Source organism: Podarcis cretensis (assembly GCF_951804945.1).
Source record: "Podarcis cretensis genome assembly, chromosome: Z".
Taxonomy (NCBI): Eukaryota; Metazoa; Chordata; class Lepidosauria; order Squamata; family Lacertidae; genus Podarcis; species Podarcis cretensis.
Window position 1 is genome coordinate 31502894 of NC_137184.1, and position 17988 is coordinate 31520881.

Here is a 17988-nt window from a genome sequence, read left to right on the forward strand (position 1 = left end):
ACCAAACAATTAATTTGGCTCAGGGCACAGGCAGCTGAGTGGGACATACAACAGACGTAGATGAACACATCTAGGTCACACTGAGAAACTTGACCACACAGTACCAAGGAAATGGGACTGGCTAGCAAGGCAAAATGGAGGAGAAATTGGAATGTTAATACCCGCCCCTCCCCCCATTTGGGACAAACTGGTAGAGGTGATAGCAATGGGGCAGCTACAAGAATTCTCGGGGAAAAGGAGTTTGCAAAACAACTAAGGGAACAGTTCAAAGTAAAATATTTAGGACCAGGAAACAACTATCTTGGTCTAGAGAACCAGTGATGGAAGTTTTCGGTTAAGTGAAAGAAACACAATAATTGAAAGCAACAACATGCACAACTGGTTATAAAGCTGAGAATTCTGTTGCTTGATGTGTGGATACTTTTGTATATGTTTATAATACTGTATTTCTGTTCAAATGGGGGGGGGGGGGTGTTAGGAAAACATTCTTTAAGAAACAGGTGAAAGTTCCTGGAAGCTTTTAAAAGGGTTCCAGAATTTTCTTTACAGCATAGGAGTGGCACTCTAGGATTCATTGGTGTCCCCTGGAGGTGCAAATAAAGGGAGGAAGTTGCAGGCTGCAATGTCCATACAAGGAAAGCACACTCACTCCAAACACAAAAACACAAACTCTCAGCACACACGCTGACAACAAGGTTGGAAGTAAGCCAATGTGTGCTGCTGATACTGTGAGTTTTGCTGTGTCAGGATTCTTAATTACTGGACTGAGATTATACTTTTGCTGGAGATATAAAGAAAGACTTTCAATTTGCAGTGTCGCATTTAACTTGCCTTAAAAGGTGGAGAGAGAAATCTAGTATTTGCACTTAGCAAAAAATGAAAAGACAAGAAATGGGGGGGCGGTGAAAAGAGGAAACCCTATTGAGGGAAAATTGTGCATGTCCTGCAACTTTGTATAACAATAGCTTAAAAACTTGTAAGTGGCTTATCAATAAAGAAAGGAAAAAAGAATATCTTTTCTTTACCTTCTGGTAAGAAACCATTCTAATATTCTGTGTGTAAAAAGTCTCTGTATGATATTGTAATTTGATTTTTTTGTAATTAAGACAACAACCTTGTGCACTCTCCCAAAAAAGAACAAGAAAGAATTTAAAGAGCTTCTTCCTGCTGCTCTCATTCACCATGTTGAGTGTTGTGAGTGTGGTGGCTTGCATTGCCTTGGTCCGCCTCTCAGTGACCATCCAGTAGAGGGTGGGACAAGCCATTCCTTGGACCCTCTCCAGGACTTAGGAGGAGTCACTCCACCACCAGTGCTCTTCCAGTAGGGGAGAGTAGTGGATCCGGGCGTGCGTGAGTGGCAGGGGATCCTGAGACCTCTAGTCGGCTTTCAAATGGACAATGTTGAAACAGAGCTTTATGAAATATGAATGCTGGTTTGTATGATCCCTATTGATAGTTGTTATTATTTCTTCATTCAGTGGGGATTGAAAGAAAAGTTATTTTTCACATCCAAAAAACCCAAGAAAAAGAAAAACATTTATTTGGATTTTCATTCGGTCTGCAAAAGGAGAGAAGAAAGACGCAGTGCTTCATCAGGCACAATCATTAGAGAGGTTCATTCAGGGATTAATTAACAAAAAAGAAGAAGGGTTCCTAACAGCCAAAAAGGCTGCATCATATTCGTGTTTCGCAACCCTTTCACGTGCCTTTCCCTCTCTGAAAAGCTTAGTACAAAAAATTGAAAAGCTTAGTACAAAAAAAAAAGTTTATAGTATGGGTGTTCACCTATGTTGTTGCCTTATTCAATGGCCTGACACTGCTGCAACTGGCTCTGATTTCGCTCTTCACTATTCCCCTTCTTAATGAAAAGCACCAGGTTGAAATTGACCATTCTTGTGAACCAGAATCTCAGAAATGCACTGGCAAAAGTCCCAAGTTAAACCCAGGGGTGAAGCGCAAACCTCAACCCCTCGAGTCAAGTTCAGAGCCGATGGCCCAGCCGAGGGGAATGGAGCTTTTGCCTGGCCAAGCCGTCGAGTGGATGCCGGGTTGTCCCCAGGGAGGATTCCCATGTCAGGAAAAGTATCTCTGAGTGGGTCACTCCATTGTTGCAGCCCCGCAGACTAGACGGGAGGAGTATAACTACAAGGGACCACCGCGATGACCAAGGGAGGTTCGGGCAGAGGACGACTATTGAGAGCCGGAGCGCCCACCCCAGGAAAGTCGCCGACCAACGATGTATCAACCGTCTAGCCCAGCCCTGGTTTACTCGCCAGAAAGGTCTTGGGAGCCCCGCAGGCCAGTTCGACAGTACAAGAAAGAGGAGGGTTACGGGCAGCATCCCAGACCCTCTTACTGGTATGAAGGGCAGGAACCTCAGCGTCCGGATAGACGAGCCCCGAGTTATCGCCCTGCCCCAAGGTACAGCAATGGCCAAGAGGCACAATATGTGGTTCCAAGGGGCATTACTCGTGAGTTTACCCTAAGGGATTTTGACTTACGTCTTTTCCCTGCGTATAAACCCCCCATTGATTTCCTGAGCTATCTGACTTTATTCGAACTAATCTGCTGGGAAGTGGAGCTCCCTTCAAGACTGTATATGTCTATTCTGAAGACGCTGATTAGTGGGGAGTTGGTGGATCTCATGGGCCATCTTCCTTTGTCCCACGCACTAGACTATGAATGGTATAAACGCCTTGTTTTGGAAGCTGTATGGCTGTACAAGCTGCATATGAATGGATCTTCTGTATTCCATGCTTTTTATATGATTTTGCAAACTTCATATGGCACTTTTTGTATATCAAAATTGATACTGCTGTGGGGGGGGGGTTGCAGATGACTAAAGGACCAATTGACTGGAAGGCTCCTGAGACCTTTAGTCATTTTTCGAATGGACAATGTTGAAACAGAGCTTTATCAAATATGAATGCTGGTCTGTATGATCCCTATCGATAGTTGTTATTATTTCTTCACTCAGTGGGGCTTGAAAATAAAGTTATTTTTCACATCCAAAAACACAAAGAAAAAGAAAAACATTTATTTGTTTTTTCATTCTGTCTGCAAAAGAAGAGAAGAAAGATGCAGTGCTTTATCAGGCACAATCATTAGAGAGGTTCATTCAGGGATTAATTAACACAAAAAAGAGGGGATCCTAACAGCAAAAAAAGCTGCATCATACTACTGTTTACTCATGTTTTGCAACCCTTTCGCGCGCCTGTCCCTCTCTGAAAAGCTTAGTATAAATAAAGAAAAGGGATGGATTTGGTGGGTCCCTTGCAGAAAACCAGTACTGGGAAGCAATATGTTTCTATTATAATTGATTATGTTTCTAGGTATGTTTGGGCTACTATCCTGCCCAACCCTGCTGTATATCACCTAATGAAAGCTTTCGGCCTAATATCTAATGACATCCCCAAAGACAAGAAAAATCTATTCCTTTACACAACAGCAGCTGCCAGAATATCCCATCACTATTAGAATGGCAAAACAAACTTGGCAAGTTTGTAGAAATGGCAGAATTGATGGCAATTATTAGAGGCCACTCAAATCAGAGAATAATTAGAGAGTGGGATGGAGTGAAGGAATACATGAAAAAATATGGTTCCGGAATTGAAATATTAATAATGTGTAAAACATGCAGGGGTAAGCAAGAAAATAATAATAAAATCAATTGAATAATTATTAAATTATTAACAACACAAGATGGAAGAAGTAAAATACTGAGATCACACATGGTTGAAGGGGAGTGGGGGTATATGGGAACCAATAATATCATTTATAATATAATTTGTTAATTGTGTTGTATTTGCAAAGAACAAATGGAAGCCTAGAGTATTTAGATATATTTTAATTTAGGTAATCTATATAACAGGCTTAAATTATAAAATGAATATGGATTTTGAATTTGATGTTTGTAATTTTTTTGTTTGTTTGTTTTGAAATAAAAAGAAAAAGAAAGAAAAAGAAACCATTTGAATCCACTGGAATCTCTGCCACCAACCTCTTAAAACAGACTGCAAGTGTGGGATCCTGGCATTTGGTTCTCTCCAGTGAGACAGGAGATAGAAGAAGAGAGAGAAAATAAAGACCTGAACAGGGGAAAGGATTAGATGTTTTAACCCCGTGCATCCAATAATGAAGAGACCACCATCTTTCTCTTCCAGATAAACTGTAGAACATGGGTCTGGCCAGCCAGTTGCTGATGCCTTGACTGGTCTTCCAGAAACAACTTTCTGCCCTCAATCTGTTGTTCTCTTCCAACGGCCTGAAAACAAAATTTGCAGGACGGGGAGGGGGGGTGGTGAAAGCAAGCCCACTTTTCAATAACTATCGTATGGCTGTATTAAACAAGAAGAAACTTTGCAGAAGAAGAAACTTTGTGGCGTTTGTGTGTGAGACTGGGCGGATTATTATTATTATTATTATTATTAAAGCTCAGAACACTCAGATTCTTCATGCTAGTTTACAGGTCAGGAGATTTCTTACTGAAATCACACGCTTCCAACAATGCAGCAACTTGTGACAAATGTGGACTGATCTGTCATTTGCTCAGAAAAAAGGGCAACAACAACTAAAAACAGCTTTGCATATATGCAGCTTGTATGTATATTTTGGATTATAGTTTTTTAACATAATTTTTTGGGGGTGAAGGGGACTTTCAAGAACATGAAAACTGAGGTGTCTTAGGGCTGTTTTGCCTCATGGTTTTTGTTGCTCAACTCTAATAGAGAGAACACACATGTATCCTTTTTTGGCAGGAAGGTTGATTTCTTCATCCATAAATTCTACTTCCTTTGGTGTGTGTGTTTTTTTAAAAAAACTTTTCATAAAAGCTTTTTGCATAATAAATCTTAAACTGGTGTTTCTTTAAAAAAACCAAATACCGTATTTTTCCTTCTATAACACGCAGATTTTTTCTCCTAAAAAGGAAGGAGAAATGTCTGTGCGTGTTACTGAGCGAATGTGTGGTCCCTGGAGCCAAATAGTGCAAGGGGAGGCAAAAAAAAGCAGGCAAAAATCAAACCGTGCGTCTCCTAGAAGGGAAACCTGAAAGAGGAAGCAGCTGCTTTCCGGCATTCCGCCTCAGGGTCTTACTGCCCACCCATCTCTGTTTCCTTGCTGTGTTTGGTCAAACGGAACAAAGAGCAGGGAAAGCCCCTCCCCTCCAGGCAAGCAGAGGGGAAAGCTGAAAACATGCAGAAGGGGGAGAGAGAGAGAGCGCGCGCGAGCTGGCTGGCTTGGGTGGGTAGGTGAGGGAAAACTTTTGCCTTCCTTTCCTCCCTATACCCCTCTCCTGCATTCTTAGCCAGCTGCTTCTCTGCACACCCCTCTCCTGCTCCTTGTCCCTTCTGTGTTTTTCCTTCCATCCCCACTTAAAATGTGGTTAAAAAGCATGGATCCACATGGATCCTATACACTGCAATTTCTGCTACAGTTTCTCAACATACATCAGCAGAGTTTATGCTTCAAGAGGAGAGAAGTGAATGGCAGTGCTTCATCAGCCAGATTTGCCTCTGCGGCAGCAACACCGTCAACTTGAATGTGCTGGACATCTGTGGTTTTCTGCCTCCCCCCACCCTCTTTTACTCCCACTTTCCTCCTCCATATGATAAAACTTTCCTCTTCATTGCTTCTGCTATAGTACTATCTTTCCTTTTAAAATAAAAAATTGCAGGTTTCTCCACAGTTTCTGTACATACATCAGCAATATGTATGCTTCAGCCCTTTCCTACACCAAAATGGATTCTGTTCCAAACATGCCTTCAGGTGGTACAGCCACACAGTTCACACCCTGCCCTTAATGAACCTTTCAGTTACTGCACACACTCCAAATTTGCGGAGGATGCACCTGTGTTACTCGCAGCCGGGTATTCCCAAAACCCTCAACACAAGTGTCCTTTCTCCTTTTCTGCACCCCGATACAATCCCTTGCCAACACCTTACCAAAAGATGCAGCCACACAACTCAGACCTTATATAATCCATGGATAAAATATAAATATCTCCTGGAACCTGCAACTCCTTGGTGCATTTCACACATTGAAGCCTTTGGCGTTAGGAAGAAAAACATGAAGGGAAATTGCGCAACATATAAAATGCTATTAGAGGGGGAAATTAATAAATTAAGAGGAAAGGACCTTGACAGCCATATATATTTGACAGGCTGGCTCCAATACTTCCAACTGAATGAAAGACAAGGAAAATAGGGCTTGCTGGAGAAATATCAAAACTAAAGGGAACTCTAATCCAGCCTAAAGGAAAATATCTATCTAAAATGTGTAATCTCCTCCACAATTCACACCCTGCCATTATAGAGCTTTTGTCTCACTTAAAATGCTCAACCTTTTCTGAGGATGAACACCTCTGAACACATAGGGACAGAGAAAGCTAGCACATTCTGCAGCTTGATTGCCCCCCAGTGGCAGAACATTCAGAGTGCTCCTTGCAGGCGTATCTCAAACTTTAATACCATGGGGCTCCAACCATTTATGCCAACTAACCAAGTAAGGCATCTTTCCAACTGCAGCAGCCCCATTTCTTTTGTATTTTTTGCTTTTGAAATAAAAATTAAAAAAGAAAAAGAAACCATTTGCAGCCACTGGTATCAGCCAGCAAGTGATCCACAAGAGCCAGATTCTGGACTTGAAGAATCCCAAGCACATTTATTTGGCTTTTTCATTCTCTCTGCAAGAGAAGAGAAGTGAAAGGCTGTGCTACATCTGGCGCAGTCATTAGGGAGGTGCATTCAGGGATTAATTCCCAAAGAAGAGGAGGGGATCCTAACAACCAGAAAGGGTGCTCTGCTTGGAAAGCAGCAAAGAACTGGCTGCTCCATCCCTTCCTCCTCCTTTTTCTTCTTCTGCTGCTGCTGCTAATGAGACCTGGAGCAAAGCAGGTCGAGTTCCCGGCTTCGTCATCGGTGCCATTTGCAGAAGGGTGGTTTCCGCAGCCCCCCACCATCCCACCCCCTTCCTCTATACTATGTAAATAGAATTACGGGATTTCCCACAGTTTCTGCTTTCCTCTTCATAGCTGCTGCTCAAGTACTATCTTTCCTTTTCAAATAAAAAATTGCAGGTTTCTCCACAGTTTGTTTACATACATCAGCAAAGCCACTTCCGGCCTGCCCAGGAGGTGGGGTTGCGGGCTTCACGCCCACCCCACATGAGCGGGGGCTGGTTTCAGCCCCCGCGAGAACAGGGAAATCCTGGCCGCGTCTGCCCCCCCAGCCAGCCAATCGGCTGGCTGGGGGGGCGTGGCCTGCCCTATTTAAGGCCAGCGCAGAGGGGGCTCGCCCTCTTTTCGCCGGCTAGCCCTCATGTTTTTCCCACCCTCCCTCCCTTTAAAGTTTGACTTTGCTATGGACTTCGGTCTGTCGCCGCAAGGGGCATGGTAGGAATTTTTCCCAATTGGCAATTTATAGCCTTTTGGTTTTTCGCCTACCTCGTAGCAACTCGTCACAACTCTTCGGCGTTGGCGGTAGGCATTGGTAAGAGGGGGTTAAGAGGATGTGGGGGGGGAGGAACACCATCACCTCCCCCCAGCGAGCGAAGGGTGGTCCGTTAAAGGACTCCGGGGGGCGTGGCCCTGTCTGAAGCCTATGGAGGTGTGGGCCAAAGGCACGCGCCCGAGCGGTGACCTGGGGAAGCTCCTAGTCGACGTGCCTCGGCAGGAGACTCCCCCGATATAGTGTTAACTATATCGTGTCTCCAGCAAATGGGCTGGAGCCGGATAGTCGATAGGACCAATGCCTAAGCCAAAGCCTCTCATTCCTGAATTCAATAAAGTTGTGGCCTAATTCGCCCAATTAACCTTAAATTATGGTGTCTCGTGTCTTTATTTATCCTGGTGGGGGGCGGGAACTCGCGACGCAATATGTATGCTTCAGCCTTTCCTACACCAATATGGATTCCGTTCCAAACATGCCTTCAGGTGGTACAGCCACACAGTTCACACCCTGCCTTTAATGAACTTTTCATTTACTGCACACACTCCAAATTTGCGGAGGATGCACCTGTGTTATTCGCAGCCGGGTATCCCAAAACCCTTCAACACAAGTGTCCTTTCTCCATTTCTACACCAAGATTCAATCCCTTGCCGACACCTTACCACAGGATGCAGCTACACAACTCAGGCCTTATATAATCCATGGATGAAATATAAATATCTCCTAGAACCTACAACCCCTTGGTGCATTTCACCCATCGAAGCCTTTGGCTTTAGGAAGAAAAACATGAAGGGAAATTGGGCAACATATAAAATGTTATTAGAGAGGAAAATTAATAAATTAAGAGGAAAGGACTTTGACATCCATATATATTTGACAGGCTGGCTCCAATACTTCCAACTGAATGAAAGACAAGGAAAATAATGTTTGCTGGAGAAATATCAAAACTAAAGGGAACTCTAATCCAGCCTAAAGGAAAATATCTATCTAAAATGTATAATCTCCTCAACAATTCACACCTTGCCATTATAGAACTTTTGTCTCACTTAAAACGCTCAAGCTTTTCTCAGGCTATACAATAATGAAGCCTTAATTAAAATATTAATGAGAGACCTGCCGTCTTGAACAATATCCATATTTATATTTTTTTAAAGCTACAAGATAGAATTCTTTACAGATTTTGTACATACGCTAACCAGTTATCGATTCTACTTCAACATGTACGTAGGGGGGAAATGGTTAAATATTATTATTTTTTTGTACTTCACATGGGAATAGAAAAGAGGAACAGCCTCGCCCCAACCCACCCCCCCAAAAGCCCATAGTCACACAACATATCTAAATAAAGGACCAGCCGGAAAAGCTACAGGCCAGGATCCAAGGATGCTTGCATGCAGAAAGATGTACTTGATGAATGTCAACCCAGACGTTGGATGTGGGTGCAGTTTGGCATCTCATTTTCCCTGGGCATGGATCACCAGTCAGAATGCTATGGCTCTGTCCTTTTTCTCCCTCTCCCCTGCATGGTGGGATCCAGTGCAGATCCATGAGCAGGGTCGTCTCCCCCCCCCCCCCCGGTGTACCATCGAGGCGGTCACTGGATTGCAGCTTTTTATCTCTCTCAGTGCCCAGTGAATGTTGCCAGTAAGTGACATTTCCACGAAAGCGTTGCACAGCAAAATTCCGTCTCCCATATCTGCAGTGCGAAGCAGCCGCCGTTGGAACAAGCACTTGTGTGAACCAAATAACTCAGGAGTCAACGTGAAACTGAAGCAAAGAGATACTTCCTCCTTGAGACTCTCTCTTGGGCTCTGTGATATTATTATTTTTTTAAAAAAGAAAAACAGTAACAAGAGAAAGCATGGAACTGCATGCAGCCTGCAAACTTATTTGAATGACTTCTTGAGGTGGTTCATTGAATGTCCTTATCTATAGATTGCTTTAAACGGAAACGGAGAAAATAAATTCTTCATGCTCCTGCTATTTGCAGAATCTAATGATTTGCAGAATCTAATGAAAATTAATAAATTAAGAACTTTGAAATCCATATATATTTGGCAGACTAGCTCCAATACTTCCAACTGAATGAAAGACAAGAAAAATAGGGTTTCCTGGAGAAATATCAAAATGACTGGGAAAGGCTGTGGAGGGAAATGCATGTTATAAGGGGGCGGTGAAGAAGGAGGGAAGAGAAGGAAGCGCTGTCCTGTTCTCAGATTGGGGACAGCCTCCCACCTCCTTCTCCCCAACCTGTGGAAGGACCAGACTCAAATTCCTCACCTCTTGACCCCTCAGCAAAAGTCCAAGCTACAACCCCAGGGTGAAGTGCAAATCTGAACCCAACAAGTCATGTGTCCTTAACTAAGTTTTACATTCAGAGGGTGCTATCTAAAGAAGTATCTCCCATTTCTCCGAAAGGCCACTTCAACTTCATCTAGCACTCGGTCGCTGGGCAAGCTCCTGTGCAAGCTCTACGGGCTCCTGACATCCCTGAGGTCCATAGACTATGATGCCAACAACAGGGAAGACTATTTCCGCAAGCTGAACAAAGAGAGGGAATTCCACTACTCTTTCATCCAGTTCAAGCTGAATCACATGGTTTCCAGACTGTCTAGGAGGGGCAATGCGGCAGAAAACTACATAGGCTGCCACCCAGTGAGGTGCAACTTAAAGCCTAGGCAGCGGATCAACACAAGCCTCATAAACCTCACTTTGCACTGTATTCATCATATGACTGCTTCTGAGAAATGGGATCATGAAAGCTGGCACACATAATTGCCATACAGGGGGTGCTGCTGGCTTGGTGGTGGTGGTTTTTTTAACTTGGCCGTGCCATGGAGAAGAATGGTTTGGAATGCCAACCAATATGCACATTATACCTTGCGGCACAAAGGTAGCCATCGCATGGAAACACCTTCACGTTGCTCTTTGTGGGTTACATTTTGTGGTGTCACTTGTAAGTGCTCCAGCCTTCACACTTGGTCAATTCTGTACTGCCCTTACAAATGTTGATTTCTAGTGCTTTCTGGGTCTAAGAAATCATGGGGTGACTTGGTTTCATCAAGGGACTATAATATTAGATGTTTAGAAAGTGCAAAAAGAAAGTATTTGCAACTGTGATTGTAGTATTCATCTTTTTAAAATATAAACATTGGAAGTTTTGGCATGCTTTCTGTATGCACAGCAGCTATATGTAATAAGTCATCATCTTTATCTAAAAGCATCCAGCATTAAAAATCTCCTGATACACGGCTCAGGAGATTGAGAGGGAGAAGAAAGAGAAGGCAGGAGGGTAACCATATCAGACCACTAACTCCTCGAAATACAAATGTCTTCCGGATAAATTGCCCATAAACTCCACCCCTTGGTCCAACACGGTTACCTCTTCCTAGCTTAGCTAATCTGTTCCTCCTTCCCTCTCTGAGGAAAAAGACCTATACCTTTTTCCCATACAAATGTTTAACTTTAACATATAAAATACACACTAACATAAGCAACATCAAAATACCAAAAACCAGTATAATCACAGGGTGCCAAGTCAAATTTAAAATGTTGGTGATGGTAGGGCTCTATCCTGAAAAGATGTCCCACCAATGCCGTGTGGTTCAATCCTGAATATTTGGCATCAAAATTGGCATCAATTGCGTCTTTATTTGGGGAGGTCATAGATTCCATAGGTCCTCTCCAGTTGTACAGAAGATAGAAGAAGAGAGAGATAAAAGACCTTGACTGGGGAAAGGATCAGAAAATATTTGCTGCTACGAAGGTAGCATTTCTGTTTTTAAAATATATACATGGGGCTTTTTGCAAAGAGAAGCATTTTCTGTGTGCACACAATAGAGAATCAACCAGGCTGGCAAGCAAGGGGCAGTATCGATCTCTCTCTCTCTTGAGGTTGCTTGCTTGCTTTTCCCGCCTTAAGGAAGGAAATCTTGCCCTTCTGCAAATCCCTGCTGGCTTCTCCTCCTTCATGGCCATGAATGGAATCAGTCCCATCAGATCAGTCAGGATCTGCTAGGAAGCAAGCTGTGTGCTGCCTCTCTGATCAAAGCCTCACCATCATCCAGGGAACGAGCAACAGAACGAAGCCCCTCGGCCAGTGACTCCTGCTGCACAGGCCTTCAATAAAATGTGATGAGTCTTGCCAAAACAAAAAAACAAGAGCCCGGCTCAGGAGGAGCCCAAGAACCTCCTTTACAACATGAATGACTGCTACTCCAAGCTGCGCGAGCTGGTGCTGAGGATCCCGCAAGGCACCAAAGTCAGCCAAGTGGGAATCTTGCAGCATGTCATCAACTATATCTTTGACCTGCAGATCGTGCTAGAGGAACAGGCAAAGAAGGGGCAAGATCCGCCCACAGCCAAGACTTCCCTACTCTCTTTAAAAGCTGCAGAGCGGGCATCCAAACTTTGCTCAAAAGAGGAGAGGAATCTCTGCCACCAACCTCTTAAAACAGACTGCAAGTGTGGGATCCTGGCACTTGGTTCTCTCCAATGAGACAGGAGATAGAAGAGAGACCTGAACAGGGGAAAGGATCAGGTGTTATAATCCGTGCATCCAGTAATGGAGAGACCTCCACCATTCTCTTCCAGATAAACTGTAGAACATGGGTCTGGGCAGCCAGTTGCTGATGCCTTGACTGGTCTTCCAGAAACAACTTTCTGCCCTCAATCTGTTATTCTCTTCCAACGGCCTGAAAACAAAATTTGCAGGCCGGGGAGGGGGGGCATTGAAAGCAAGCCCACTTTTCAATAACTATCGTATGGATGTATTAAACAAGAAGAAACTTTGCAGAAGAAGAAATTTTGTGGCGTTTGTGTGTCAGACTGGGCGGATTATTATTATTATCATTATTATTATTATTATTATTATTATTAAAGCTCTGAACACTCAGATTCTTCATGCTAGTTTACTGGTCAGGAGATTTCTTACTGTAATCACACACTTCCAACAATGCAGCAATTTGTGACAAATGTGGACTGATCTGTCATTTGCTCAGAAAAAAGGGCAACAACAAAAAACCAACAACTTTGCATATATGCAGCTTGTATGTATATTTTGGATTATAGTTTTTTAACATCATTTTTTGGGGAGGAGGGGACTTTCAAGAACATGAAAACTGAGGTGTCTTAGGGCTGTTTTGCCTCATGGCTTTTGTTGCTGAACTCTGATAGAGAGAACACATGTATCTTTTTTGGCAGGAAGGTTGATTTCTTCATCCATAAATTGTACTTCCTTTGGTGTGTGTTTTTTTAAAAAAAACTTTTCACATATATATATACACACATACACATATGTGTGTGTGAACGGCAGTGCTTCATCAGGCACAGACATTAGGAAGGTTCATTTAGGGATTAATTAACAAAAAAAGAGAAGGGGGTCCTAACAGCCAGAGAGGGCGCTCTGCTTGGAAAGCAGCAAAGCTATATGTACTCATCACTCCTTTTCTGCACCAAGATCAAACCCCTTTTCAAAAAGCCCTTAGATTGGCTACCCATTAAGGGGTTACTTAGATTAAGATGTTGCTTGTCCAAAGATACACCCTTATGCTGCTTGGCCCCTTCAACAGCACAGTTTAGGAGTTCAACTGCCTCTTCCCCATGGATGACTTTGTGGACTGACAAAGTTTCTGGTGTGGATGTGGCTGTTCACCTGCGTTTGTGTCTTATTCAAAGGCTCTGATTTCACCTCTTCAGTATTCCCCTTATTTATGAAAAGCACCAGGTTAGAAGTTACCATTCTAGTGAAACTGCATCTCAAAAAGGGCATTGGCAAATGTCCTTTTCAGCGCTTTTCTGCACAAAAATTGAATCCCTTGCAAACATGCAATCAGGTGGTATAACCACACAGTTCACACCCTTCCTCTCAGCCAGGAATGCCTCCTTCAGGAGGTACAATGAAACCATTTGTAGCCCTGGAATCAGCCAGCAAGGGATCCACAAGAGCCAGATTCTGGACTTGAAGAATTCCAAGCCCATTTATCTGGATTTTTCATTCTCTCTGCCAGAGAAGAGAAGTGAAAGGCAGTGCTACATCTTGCTCAGTCATTAGGGAGGTGCATTCAGGGATTAATTAACAAAAAAGAGGAGGGAATCCTAACAGCCAGAAAGGGTGCTCTGCTTGGAAAGCAGCAAAGAGATGGCTGCTCCGTCCCTTCCTCCTCCTCCTCCTCCTCCTCCTTCTTCTTCTACTGCTGCTGCTAGTGGAGGCTTGGAACAAGGCGGGCTGAGTTCTCGGCTTCGTCATGGATGCCATGGGGCCACATTCACCCCGTCCTCCCTGCTCTGCTGGTCCACGTGGCCATTTCCAGAGGGGTGGTTTCTGCAGACCCCCACCATCCCACCCCCCTTCCTCTATGCTAGGTAAATAGAATTACAGGATTTCCCACAGTTTCTGTACAGACATCAGCTACATGAACGCTTCAGCCCTCTTCTATAGCAAGATGGATTCACGCTACAGGCATACAACACAAACCTTGTGATTCAAGAACTTTTCCATTACTTAAACAACTCCACATTTGCCACAGCAGCAGCAACACTGTCAACTTGAATGTGCTGGACATCTGTGGTTTTCTGCTCCCCCCCCCACCTTCTTTTACTCCCACTTTCCTCCTCCTTTTAAAATTGGAATATTAATACCGCCCCCTCCAAATCTGGGGCAAACTGGTGGAGACAATAGCGGTGGGGAAGGTATGAAGAAAATCTTATTTTTTATAAGCCCCCAATTTTTCCCCAGCATAACTAATTTTTATTTGGCTTTGGCTTTCTGTAAATTTAATTACCCAAAGTGTATTTCTACATATATAGCAGGAGACCAAAACACTGGAAAGAAAATACAGTCTTGAAGAGACTAGTAAATTAATTGTGATGACTATGTTGGATTTCTATTTCTTTTGTTGAGTCAGAGTACTACAATCAAGTGCTAGCATATAACTTAGGATGCTTCTAGATTCCATGTTCTGTTTTTTGTGAAGCTCATTGTGTTTAACACAATGTGACAAATCAGGTAAAAACTGTTAACCTTATTGTTTTTTCCTGGTGCTGTCAGAGTGTATGCTTTTGCACATTTGAAATGCAGTCTGAAAGCAAATCATGTATATAATAAATTACACCCCCCCTCCAAATCTGGGGCAAACTGGTGGAGACAATAGCGGTGGGGAAGCTAAAAGAATTATTGGAAAACACAGATAATAAAATGCATTCTCCTCTGGGTTGAATCCTGGCCATGGGGACTCAATCCCCCCAATATTGAGGGGGCCCACATCCCCCGTAGGGTTGTTGTTATGGGGAAGCAAATTACAGCCACCATCAGCTGCAAGAGACACACGCCATAGGGAGCCGAGCGGGAAATGCGACAGATGTGGAAGGACACATCTCGGTCACATGGAGAAATATAACTTCACAGAGAAGTGGGACTGGCAAGGGAAATGGCCCCTAGTCGTGGATGAGGGAGAGGAATGGGAAACATTCAATGTATCCATCTGTAGATCATTTGCATGCTGCAGGGCTTCATACAATGTTTCTAAACAAATAAACAAAACATAAATAAAAGTTTTGTTCATGGTAACATTAGCATTGTATACAGAAACAACGGGTTCCTTTCATATCTTTATGTATTGGTTCATTTAAATTAGTTGAACTTTCCCTCTCCTTTCCTTCTGAAAAGCTCAAAGCATTTAACAAAAAATCAAACCATGACTTAGCAATTGAGAATATTTGTTAGGAAACAGCAGCAGATATAACCTTCCCTCCTCCCCTTATCTTTACTTATTTGCTTCCATTTTAAGGAGGGAAGAGAAGCATGCATGTGTGAAAAGCAATGTTGTCCAATGAAATTTGATATTGTGTCACACCAGGGCCCACAGATTTTTCAAGAAAAATTCAATGGTGCATTACCGGGCTATCAGCCCGTGTGTAGTTCAGATTCTGCAGTTTGATTGCACCTAAATGTCAGAAAATGCAGAGTGCTCTGCGTCAGAGCTGGCCCACACCTCCTTGCAGGCATGTCTTTAATACCAAATATCAAAACAAAAGGGAACTCTAATCCAGTCTAAAGGAAAATATCTATCTAAAATGTATAATCTGCTCCACAATTCACACCCTGCCATCAAATAACTTTTGTCTCACTTAAAGCGCTCAACCTTTTCTGAGGATGCGCACCTCAGAACACATAGAGCCAGAGAAAGCTAAAACTTTCTGCAGCTTGATTGTCCCCAAATGGCAGAACCTTCGGAGTGCTCCTTGCAGGCGTATTTTAAATTTTAATACCATGGGGCCCCAACCATTTTGCCATATAACCAAGTAAGGCATCTTTCCAACTGCAGCAGCCCCATTTCCTTTGTAAAAGATGGGAAAAAACACAGTTCCATGGAACAACAAGTAATGTCGTGTGAAAGCAACATTGGAAAAAATAACAGAAGCCCTAACAGAATAATCAGCAACACCAAAGCAATAATCACCACATCTAAATACAGCCTATGGCGCAAAACCATTCACTTCTACATGCCCCTGCTATTTGCAGAATCTACTGATCCCAGCAGAGCTAAATCTCTGCTGAGGACTTGTTGCCTCAGTTGGTCGGAATCACGGACTGCAGGTACAAGGCAGGGCACACTGACCAGACCTCCTGGCCACCCAGGGATTTAGCCCCCTCAGTATTTCTAGACAGGGTGCTCAGTTCCCCCAATATTGAGGGGCCTGGCATCCCCCACTGCTGGGCTCTTGCTATGGGGCTGCAAATGACTGTCACCAGCAGCCACGGGAAGCCCAGGGCCCTGTTAGCAGCGAGGGACGTGCAACAAATATGAATGGCCACGCCTGGCAGGTGAGGCGAAGATGGATGAGAGGGAAGGGGATACATTGGATTTTATCTTTTTGCATACTGCAGGGCATGATAACAGGTTTCCAAACAAATAAGCAATTTTTAACCAGGAGGAAGGAACTAGAATGATTGGCAACTAGAGCAAAAATTTTAGTTTTATCATCACATCTTAAGCCAGCCTATGGGACAAAACAATAAATTTGATGCAGGGCACAAGTAGCGGGACACAAGAGTGGGACACATTTAGGTTACATTGACGAATTTGACCACATAGAGCCAAGGAAATGGGACTGGCTAGCAAGGCAAAATGGAGCAGAAATTGGATTGTTAAAACCTTACCCCCCCCCCCCATTTGGGACAAACTGGTGCTTAGCCAAAGATGCCCTCTTGGCTTCCAGCCAAGACAAAAGGACTGTCTTCTTATGGAATAGTTTCCAAGTAGATGTTACTTTTCTAAGCTAAGTCTGCCTTCTGGGATCCGATTTTAAACAGAATGTGTGAGTAAACCATTTTATACTTTTATAGAATACTGTGTCGTGTCTTATCTTTTATGAGGGAAAATGGGGGAAATTCCAGAACAGTTATTATAGAGGCTTTAGTGAGCCTGAGCAAACACATCCGCTGCAAGTTTTAAAAAATGGGAATGTTACTGTGCTAAATTGTGGAACTTGTTAACACAAGTTGGAAAAGGATATAATCAGACAATATATCCTCTCTTTCATCCCTGAACATTCCCACAAAAATAAGTACTGGAAGCTAAAACCCCTTGGTGCATTTTGCCCATCGAAGCCTTTGCTGTTAAGAAGGAAAACATGAAGGGAAATTGGGAAACATATAAAATGTTATTATTAGAGGGGGAAATAATATATTGAGATGAAAAGACATTGAAATCCATAAATATTTGACAGACTGGCTCCAAAACTTCCAACTGAATGGAAGAAAAGAAAAATAGAGTTTCCTGGAGAAATATCAAAATGACTGGGAAAGGCTGTGGAGGGAAGACATAAGATTCACTGCATGTTATAAGGGGGCGATGAAGAAGGAGGGAAGAGAAGGAAGCGCTGTCCTGTTCTCAGATTGGGGACAGCCTCCCACTGAGGCATCTAATCATAAGCTTGCATTTTTATTAAAGCTTATATGTTTAATCAGGGCCTGTATCTTAAAAGACCAGTCTTAGAAGAGCAGCTGCCTAAAAACCTTGACAAGATGTTTTACTCCTAGACAAGGGGCCCCCCTGATTTATAGCAGAAAACAACTCTCAAAGTCGTAAAAAGGGAATTACAGGCTGACAGCCAAGGTTACACTGACCCTACAAATTAAGGGTGGATAAATAGTAAAATGAGCCATATCTTCTTCCTAAGGTTAAGGAGGTCAAGAGCAGTGAAAAAGACAACTGACTTGGCTGGAGAAAATAGGTTTTCTTTCTTTCTATTTTTGAGGCTGTGAAACAAGAGAAGAAGAGCTGGCAGAAAGGGAGCATAAAGCTGTTTCTTTCTTAAACTAAGATCCTTTTAAGATTTCTTTTCCTTTTAAAAGGTTATTTATGTATTAAATATATTAGCTTAAATATAATTATGCAAAGGATTTAAGAAATGCTAGATTCTTATTTCATATAGTTGGAAGAGATCACAGGGGCCATCAGCCACCAGACCCCCCTTGTCAGACAGAAGACGCCATCGAGCACTCCTGAAATATGGTTGTCAGGCCTTTTGTTTAGAAAC

General features: G+C 43.1%; 1 protein-coding gene and 1 pseudogene across 6 annotated transcripts in view; one reads left to right on the plus strand and one right to left on the minus strand.

Moving 5' to 3' along the window:
• Nucleotides 1-11956, plus strand: part of LOC307207702 (DNA-binding protein inhibitor ID-3-A-like) — a 37075-nt pseudogene extending 25119 nt beyond the window's left edge. The window contains exons 2-3 of the transcript XR_013843929.1: nt 11108-11545; nt 11611-11956. The product of XR_013843929.1 is annotated as a DNA-binding protein inhibitor ID-3-A-like (transcript). The remainder of the gene's footprint in view (nt 1-11107; nt 11546-11610) is intronic.
• The window catches only part of LOC307207666 (putative G-protein coupled receptor 34), a 245213-nt gene that overhangs the window by 155238 nt on the left and 71987 nt on the right, over nt 1-17988 (minus strand). The gene's annotated exons all lie outside the window — the stretch shown is intronic.